This window comes from Peromyscus maniculatus, chromosome 9 (genome assembly GCF_049852395.1).
Source record: "Peromyscus maniculatus bairdii isolate BWxNUB_F1_BW_parent chromosome 9, HU_Pman_BW_mat_3.1, whole genome shotgun sequence".
NCBI lineage: Eukaryota > Metazoa > Chordata > Mammalia > Rodentia > Cricetidae > Peromyscus > Peromyscus maniculatus.
The window spans coordinates 16,956,568-16,965,487 of record NC_134860.1 but is presented as its reverse complement, the minus strand read 5'-3'; the positions used below and the strand labels follow the sequence as shown (position 1 = coordinate 16,965,487).

The following is an 8,920-nucleotide window of genomic DNA, read 5'->3' as shown; positions in this document are numbered from 1 at the left end:
ACGTCAGTGAGAATTCTGGTTCCTGCCATTAATTGTACATATTTTATGATTTGAAGGCTTTCCCCCAGGTGAAACACTTCATGTATTATTTCAAACCTTCTATTTTCTCCACTCCTCATTGAGTTCTGGGGACAGCTTCACAGGAGCGTGTGCTCAAGGAGACGGAGCTGGTGGCCCTACACAGCCACAACAGCCTGTCACCGGAGTCAGAGCCTAGTGTGCTCCTGGGTGTTGTCCCCATTGCTGCCTACTTGTCTTCTAGCTGTGTATGAAGTCAGGGCTGTCCTTTCTGCAGAAGGATTCTCAGCTGCAGGGGGCAGGGCAGACCACTAGCAAAGGCTCATCAAGGTTTTCTAAGTCCCTGGCAAGTTTTCTGGAGAAGAATGATGGGTAATCAGAAAGCTGCATTCACAGTTTACATTTTTCTCCACCTCTCCTGATCTGCTTCCAAACAGCAACCAGTGCTTCTTGTCTCCTTTGTTCTCGTCACTGCTTTCCCCACCATAATCCTGAAGCCTGGAACATTCTCAAAGTGGGTTTGGAATGGGAACAGGTAAACAGTACATTTCCCTCTCACTTCTAAGCAAAGACTGAGACTTTGTGAAGAAACAAACAAACAAACAGACAAAAGAAGTGAAGGTTTTATTCACCCAGAGAAATATTTCTTAGCTAGGTCTGGCCTATTGCTGGTGCTGGTGATTTTCTGATCCTGTCCTTCTCATGACTGTGGAACTAGTCATATGAGGATGTATCAAATCAGATGAAGAATGAGGTCAACTGAGCCAATATAATTTTGAGGAGTCTATTTGTGCAAATAATTCATGAATGAGGCAGCTACAACCAGAAAGAGTTCAGGAGCGCCACAGTGAAAACCCAAGGGGCATCTCTGTAGAATGAACATGGATATGAAGTAAAAGAAGTAGCTGATTGGTTTTATTACACAGCCAGCGTATTTGTCTAGCTCACTGGAACATTCCTAGTTAGATAATTATACATCTGTCAACTGCTTCTGATTGATTGAGCTCAAGATCTGCTTCTCTCTAATAGGGATTTACAAGACATAGTTCAAAAGCGTTGCTTATGTTTGTGAACCAGGCAGTTAAAGTTGCTTTGGGGAGTGCGTTAGTCATCTCTTCAGCATGGTAACAAATAACTGAGGTAATTAACTGCACAAGGAAAAGGCTTCCAGTGACTGGGTTTGGGAGATTTTAGGTGTCTCTGATGGTGGTGCTGGAGATGGGAAAGCATGTCCTAGCTAGAGGGCATGACAAAACAATCACTGTCCCCTGGGATGGGATGTGAAAGGGAAACAAGAAGAGATTGGATCTCACCATGCCTTTTCAGGACACACCCCAGTAACTGTAAGGTTCCCAACTAGTTCCCATCTCATAAAGGTTCAACCATTTTCCAATGCTTCCACTCTGGGGGGTCCAATATTTAACCAGGAGCCTTTGGGGGAAATTTTAAAGTCAGATTCTAGCAGGACTGATGGGCTTTGGGTGGTTAGAGACTCTCTGGTTTGGTCTCATTTTAATTTACTTTAATAACTTCATAGGGCCAATGACCCAAGTTCCTTAGGAAACAAATGACATACAAACAAGTGTGTGTGGGTTGGTATGGTGTACATATGAGTACATGTGTTTGTGTGTGTACATGCATATGTTTGGTATTGTGTGCATGTGTATTTTTGTATGTGTGTGTATGTGCATGTGTGTATGTGTCTTGTAGCAGTAACTTTTAGATAAAAAGAAATGTAAAAGACAAGATTACCAGGTACAATATGTAGAAGTTTTCTGGAAAGCTAAGGGTTGTTGTCAGTTGTTTTTGCTCTTTTGGGGGACCTGCCATCTAGTTCCCAAATAAACCACACACAGAGGCTTATTCTTAATTATGAATGCCCAGCCTTAGCTTGGCTTGTTTCTTGCCAGCTTTTCTTAAAATTATTCCATCTACCTATTGCCTCTGGGCTTTTTACTTTTCTTACTTCTGTAATCTTACTTTCACTTTTACTCCATGGCTGGCTGTATAGCTGAGTGGCTGGTTCCTGATGTCCTCCTCCTTCTCTGCCTACTTCCTTCTCCCTCCCAGATTTCTCCTATTAATTCTTTCTGCCTGCCTCACCATTGACCATTCAGCTCTTTATTAGACCATCAGTCACACAGGCAAAGTCACACAGCTTCACAGAGTCAAACAAATGCAACATACACAAAAATAATATTCTACAACAAAGGGTTGTTGCATATCTAGCTCAACTTTTCCCCCCACCTCCAGTACAACAGAGTTCTAGTCAAGTGCTCTACCTGAACCCTGATTTGAATTGGCTGCAGAAAAGGACACTTGTGACACACATAAAGAGTTGTTAAATGTGGTCTGGGAATTAGCTGATACTAAGAAATTTTTTGTCACTATGGTCAAAATGGTTGGATGTGATGTGGTGATAGGATTAAGAGTCAGTAAATGGCTATTACTCTAAACTCCCCCACCCCCAGCTATAGGGGATATAGAGACAAAGTCGGGTAATATGCACAAGAGGAGATGACAGGCATCCTAGTAACTAGGGAAACCACATGCCTGATTTCTCTTTTCATCTTCCTGTCCCCCTTTCCCACAGTTGCCCTCTTTCTTGCCCATGGCCTTCACTTAAGTCCTTCCTTAGGAAATTTCCTGGATTCTTTCCTGTTCATTATGTTTCAGCTTTCCTTCATCTGGGCTGGACTCAGATCTCATTGTCTGTCCTTTCCATGAGCACCCACTGGACTCCGCCTGAGTTTGCAGGCTATTATTGCCTAGTGGTCAGCACTTGGGCCCATATTTGTCTCTCCAGCTGGACAAGGTAAGCTGGGTCTGTTGCCCGCTTCATACTTTACCCTCAGGAGAAGCTTACAAACTGAAAAACCCACCTGACTCCTCTGTCCCCCCTTCCCCAAAAAAACTTTTTCAGAAAATTCTATTTGCAAAGACAGGGCTAGTCCCAACAGAGCCTGTATCACTGGAGGAACCAGTAGACAAAGTGAGTACAGGCAGGGATCCTGGAGGATCTGTAGGCAGAGAGTAAGACAGGGATCCCAGAGGATCTGTAGGTAGAGAGAGTACAGGCAGGAATCCTGGAGGATCTGTAGGTAGAGAGAGTACAGGCAGGAATCCTGGAGGATCTGTAGGCAGAGAAAGTACAGGCAGGGATTCTGGAGGATCTGTAGGTAGAGAGAGTACAGGCAGAGATCCTGGAGGATCTGTAGGCAGAGAGAGTACAGGCAGAGATCCTGGAGGATCTGTAGGTAGAGAGAGTACAGGTAGGGATCCTGGAGGATCTGTAGGTAGAGTACAGGCAGAGATCCTGGAGGATCTGTAGGCAGAGAGTAAGGCAGGGATCCTGGGGGATCTGTAGGTAGAGAGAGTACAGGCAGGGATCCTGGAGGACCTATAGGCAGAGAGAGTACAGGCAGGGATCCTGGAGGATCTGTAGGCAGAGAGTAAGGCAGGGGTCCCAGAGGATCTGTAGGCAGAGAGAGTACAGGCAGGAATCCTGGAGGATCTGTAGGTAGAGAGAGTATAGGCAGAGATCCTGGAGGATCTGTAGGCAGAGAGTAAGGCAGGGGTCCTGGAGGATCTGTAGGCAGAGTATCTATAGGGAGAGAGAGAGAGAGAGAGAGAGAGAGAGAGAGAGAGAGAGAGAGAGAGAGAGAGAGAGAGAGAGAGGAGAGAGAGAGAACAGGCAGGGATCCTGGAGGATGATAAGTGGCAAGATTTTGTCATATCATGCCTTATCTCTTCTGAGATGCTTGGATGATGGATTGGGACTCTGACAGAAAGCTGTCAAAAGAGAAATGAGGCGGGGGTGGGGGGAGGGAAGGAGAGGTAAGAAGAGGGGAAAGGAGGGGGAAGAAAGGAGAAGGGTAGGAAAAGGGACAGGAGAGGAGGAGAAAGGATAGGGTTGTCCCTTTTTGCCTCACATTAGAATTTCCTAGGATGGGGGTAGAGAGGACTAAATTCCAACTCAGTTGCCTCCTAAAAACTAATTAAAACATACCCTCTGTGGAATGGGTGATGAATCTTTTTTTCTAATTTTTCTCCAGGATCCATCCAGATGATAACAACCACAGCCAAAGCCAGGAAGCACTGGGCTGTGACTCTCTTTGCCTGTCTCCAGAACTGGGATTCCATGGAGCCATTTACAAAGCTGCCAGCTGTTTCCTGTTGGCTGTGCCAACCAAGAGAACACACTCGCGGGTTTTTACTTCTGTAAAGTACAGTCAGTAGTTCCAACAGTGATCAAAGACAGAGTCTTTAAGCTTTATTCTTTGGGAGAAAAATTAAGGTCTGGTATCATTTTCCAGGGGGAAATTCAGAGGCATAGATAGAGGCTCTCTGCAGAAAAAAGGAGCTACACAGTCAAGTCAAATTGCTCGGAAAGGGACGAGATTGTGGAAGAGATGGAGCTCAGGGTGGGTGGGAAGGGCAGCAGGCAAGAGAGAGGGGCGGAGCCCCAGGTTGTGCAACTACCCTTGGGATTCGTAGGTGAAGGAAGCCTGAGAAGAGTGGCTGCCCAAGGTCCCCACCTACCCCTCCCTTCGCCTCAGGACCAAGTGTCCTCTCCTTGGCAGCATGAATGAAGCTGTCTTTATTACAGCTGCTCTCACTCAGAGGGCGTATCTTGGTGGGTGTGGCTGGGAGTGAAGAGGGCAGATGTGGATAGCTTAGGGCGCCTATGAGAAGAAAGGTGCACTAGCCAGAGTAGCGACCCCTCTCATGTTCCTGCATCAAGGGTCTTCCTCCAAGCCTCATGTGAATACTTTCGGTTCTAAGTAACCAGAAGCTGGGAAAAATTGCTTACACGATATTTATGGTATATAAAACGACATGTTTGTTTTTCTTCCTAATAGCCATTCTGCTGTGAGGCTCAGCTCACGAAGCTGAATCTATTTCCGGCTTTCCATAGAAAAGAGTCCTGAGACTCGTATGCTCCATGATCTTCTTTGACTGCCTCTGCTCTCCCTGGCTCTGCCTGCTAGCAATGCCCCGGCCCACTTAGCAGGGCACTGGGATGCCTGGTTCAGCGCTTTTCCCTCTGCCTGCAGCCTGTGTATTCCTTTAGGTATTCCTTCCCATCCATGGCCTTGCTCTTTTTGGAGAGCTGGGCTGGACACAGGATGTGGTGCCTACTAGAAACCTAAACCAAGCCATATCCGATTCGTTAGCTTACTTGGAGGGACCAGGGTAAAGCTTTCTTCTCTCGTTGGAGCGGAAGCTTCAACCCCCTCATTCTTGGCCTCGCGCTTGTATCCGATTCCCCCGTGAGCTGTAAGAAGCACAATGATTGGCTCTGAGCTCAGGATGCTAGTTTAATTGGGCTGGATAAAGGCTAGGTAGCCAGACTTAAAAGTTCCAGGTGATTCCATCTGTAGCCAAGGTTGAGAGCCACTGCCAACACAATTCCTCTTCATTACACACAGAGAAGTTTCACAGCCCAGCTGCCTGTGGAGAGTGAGCAGTTAGTTAGCATCAAGACAGGATGCCAAACTCCCCACCTGGCCAGATCCAGGTCTTCAAAACTTTATGCATAATGAAAGGAGTAGATAAGTATGCCCTTGGGGCAACAGGGGACCACTCATGTAGGCTTTTGAAAACAAAAATGTACTTAGTCACTTCGCAGCAAAGAAAGCCCAAGTCTTCAAGGTCACAAACCCCTTTCATCTTTTAGGAGTACAAATCAAGGTTATTTCTAAATGAAGTTGTGAATAAAGAACCATTCTGCTATGTTTTTTGATTTGTTTGCATCTGCCTTGAATGCCTACCCCATAAGGACAGGTGTTATGTCTGTGAGTTTCCTGCTATACTCCCTATTTACATAGGATAGAGTATAGGATACAGTGAATTGTTGGAAGAACTGTGAATGGAGGGATGTAAGTAAATGCGTAAGTGGATGCATGTGTGGGTGGATAGATGATGTGTTTGGGAGAATTGATGGTGGATGGGTAGGTGAGTAGATGATAGGTTGATAGGTGGGTAGATGGGTCGGTGAATGGACATGTAGGGGGTGGGTGGATGAGTATATGGTAGGTTACGTTAGTATGTCGGTAGGTGGGTAGATGGGTAGGTGGATGGGTAAGTGACTAGGTAGGTGGGCAGATAGGTGGATGGAGGATGAATCAGAACCACTGCCTCCTGAGCCATTCTGGAAGACCAGCCTCATTTGTTCTTTTCAAAAGTCAGCTTCAGTAAGGGACATATGAAAGCAGAGAAGCTCATAAGTTCAACCTGTACAAGGACTAGAATCAGGTGCCTCGTTAGTGAAGTAGGTAGTGTGTCAGTTTCATGAAAAGGGTAGAATCTTAGGGCACGGGTAAGTATTACTTTACCTATTCATGTGGTCACAATTTAAGATTTTATGAGTATCTGCCACATCAGCCTCTTCATCTTGTGACACTCAGACTCCATAAGTAAAGAGCAGGAAGGAAGCACATTCTTCAGAAAGCCATCAGCCTCAAAGAATGACCTTTTAGACACAATGATTTGTAAGAACAGAAATAAATGCTGCAATGAAAAGGATAAGGTTTTCTTTCATTCCTTTTCAGCTGTCTTTATTCCTAGAGGGAACACCTTGAGCTGCCTTTTATCTCTCCATTGTGCAGGCCTTCCATCTGTAAGCTGTACAGAAGGGTCCTTTAGGAGAGAGAGACTTCTGAGTAGGTGGGGGTCAGGGAGAGTGGGATGGGAGGCCTTGAGAATGCTGTCATCAACTGTCCTGACTTGGTTCCATTTCTGTTGCTTCTAATCAGCAGGCAAGGACTGTTGGATTCTAATCTGTCTTCCTTGGGGGTGAGCAGAAGGTGGTTCATGTCCGAAAAGTGCCTGGGACCAGCCTCAGTGGTTTCCAGGGTCTTGAAGGGCAGGGATGTCTGGCAGGTGCAAGAAAAGACCGGGACACAGGATTTGGTGAAAGCTGAAGAGTCTTGTCAGATCTGGAGATGTGCATTTTCTCCTCCTGCTTCTCCCGATCTGACTCAACCCCAGTCTTTTATTGTAATGATACAAGGAAATAGGGGATGAGAAAATTCAACAGGTGATTGGGTTCTTCACAATAGTTTCAAAAGTTCTTTTTGTAAATCAGCAAAGTGTACCCCGCGCCCCTTGATTGCACATAGAAGTTCCCAGGAAGAAAGCCAAAGCATACCAGCTTATTCTTTGGCAGGTTAATAATTATCAGAACATCTGAGGAAATCACCCCAGAGGCCATCTACTGTGGTTTCTCAGAAAGCACAGAAGCACAAGCAATGGTTTAAGGGACCAGACTGCCAGCTTCCTCTCTGCCTAAGTCCTTCTTCATCTCTCTGTAATTTGTCAAGTTGTCTTCTAACTAGTTCTGGACAACTCTTGTCTTCTATCCTATCTGTATGTCACTCCATCTGCAGTTTTCTGCCACCAGCCTTCTGGGTTCTCCCATGACCTGCAGAGCAGCTCTAACTCCTGCCACTGTCACAATCTCAATATCATTTCTAATGTCATGGGAACCACCGCAGGAGAGAGAAAGAAAATCATAAAGAGCAAATAGAATAGGAGGATTACAAGAACCAGTAACAGTTAGATGTGTGAGAACATGACATGCATACGTCATGAAGTCTGCCCTGGGACACAAGGATTGTTTTCTCCCTGGCTCTCAGAAGGCAGGCTTAGTCGAATATTCAGTGGGGCAGGCCTGGAGGGATTGATGGTCTCATTCTCGGGTACCTCCAGCACAGATTCCACTGGCAACACGTCAGGCTTTCCATATGCTGTCTCTGGCAGAAAAAGCACTGCCCTCTACTCCCCAATAAGGCTGGTGGGTCCACATATGTCTGCAGGGACCATGTCTTGGGAGGTGTCAGGTTCTTTTTGTTGTTCTGTGGAAGAGAGGGTTTCACATCCTAGCATGGGGAGACCTTTCGGATAGAGGGATGAAGAGCTCAGAACTCCCATGGCATCAGTATATTTGACAAGCCTGGACTGCTCTAACTCTAGCCCTACCACTTACTATGGAGGGGCCAACCCCATGCAAATATGCTCTTAGACTTGATCATGAATTGTAAGCCTATCTGTGATTCCTTTATTGCAATAGAATATTTGTGAAAAATTAACTTATAAAGAGAAAAGGCTCACTTTTCTCTCAGTTTAAAGATTCTGGTCGGTAAATGACTAGATCCATTGCTTTTAGGCCCCTGTGTGAAGGGTGGAGCAGCACCTCATGGTGGAGAGTCTATAGAACAGTAAATTTGTACTTCTCATGGCCACAATATAAAAGAGAAGGAAGAAAGGACTGGGTTACTGTAATCATCTTCCAGGGCACATTCTCAGTGACCTTAACTCTCCTAGGAGTCTCCACCCATTAAAGGTTCCACCACCTCCCAACAGTACCAAGCTGGGAACTCAGCTTTTAATGTATAGGTCTTTGGGGGGATATTTAAGATCCAAGCTATAGCACCACCCTCTTGAGGAAATAGTCCTTTCTCTGATTGAGACAGTGGGCATGACAGATGTGTGTGCTCTCCTGCCTTCTCACAGGGGTAAGTGATAACCATAGAGGACTTGGTGACTGGACAGAGTGTCTTGTCTGAGGGATAAACATTCCTTGTTGGAGGCCTACTCATATCAGCGTGATTTTCCAAATGTTAGTGAAGTTATCCTGGAAGCCAAGGGCAAAGCCAGACCTTTTGTAGGACAAAGTTAAATTCATTCCTAAGTAACACCCACATGGATGCCATGCTAGATGAGTTTGGGGATCAATGGAAATATCCAAAGTGGAGCTAATGTGGCTGGAAGGCCTTGGTGGAGGGCTGTAGCAAAAGGCAGGGGAAGGTATAGAAGGTTTGCAGAACTTAGAACAAAGACAGTCTGAATGGGTTTGTAGAGGTCCCAGTCTGCAAAGGGCACTGAGCACCATAAGCTG

The 8,920-nt window shown here is 45.8% G+C and overlaps 1 long non-coding RNA gene across 1 annotated transcript; it reads right to left on the bottom strand.

Annotated features, from left to right (window-relative positions):
* Window positions 1-3,637: 3,637 nt before the first annotated feature.
* LOC143267145 (uncharacterized) lies at window positions 3,638-7,005 on the bottom strand. The gene is made up of 2 exons (XR_013042057.1): window positions 6,357-7,005; window positions 3,638-5,472 (listed from the first exon to the last, which is right to left on the bottom strand). It is a non-coding gene; the product is annotated as an uncharacterized LOC143267145 (long non-coding RNA).
* Window positions 7,006-8,920: the final 1,915 nt, after the last annotated feature.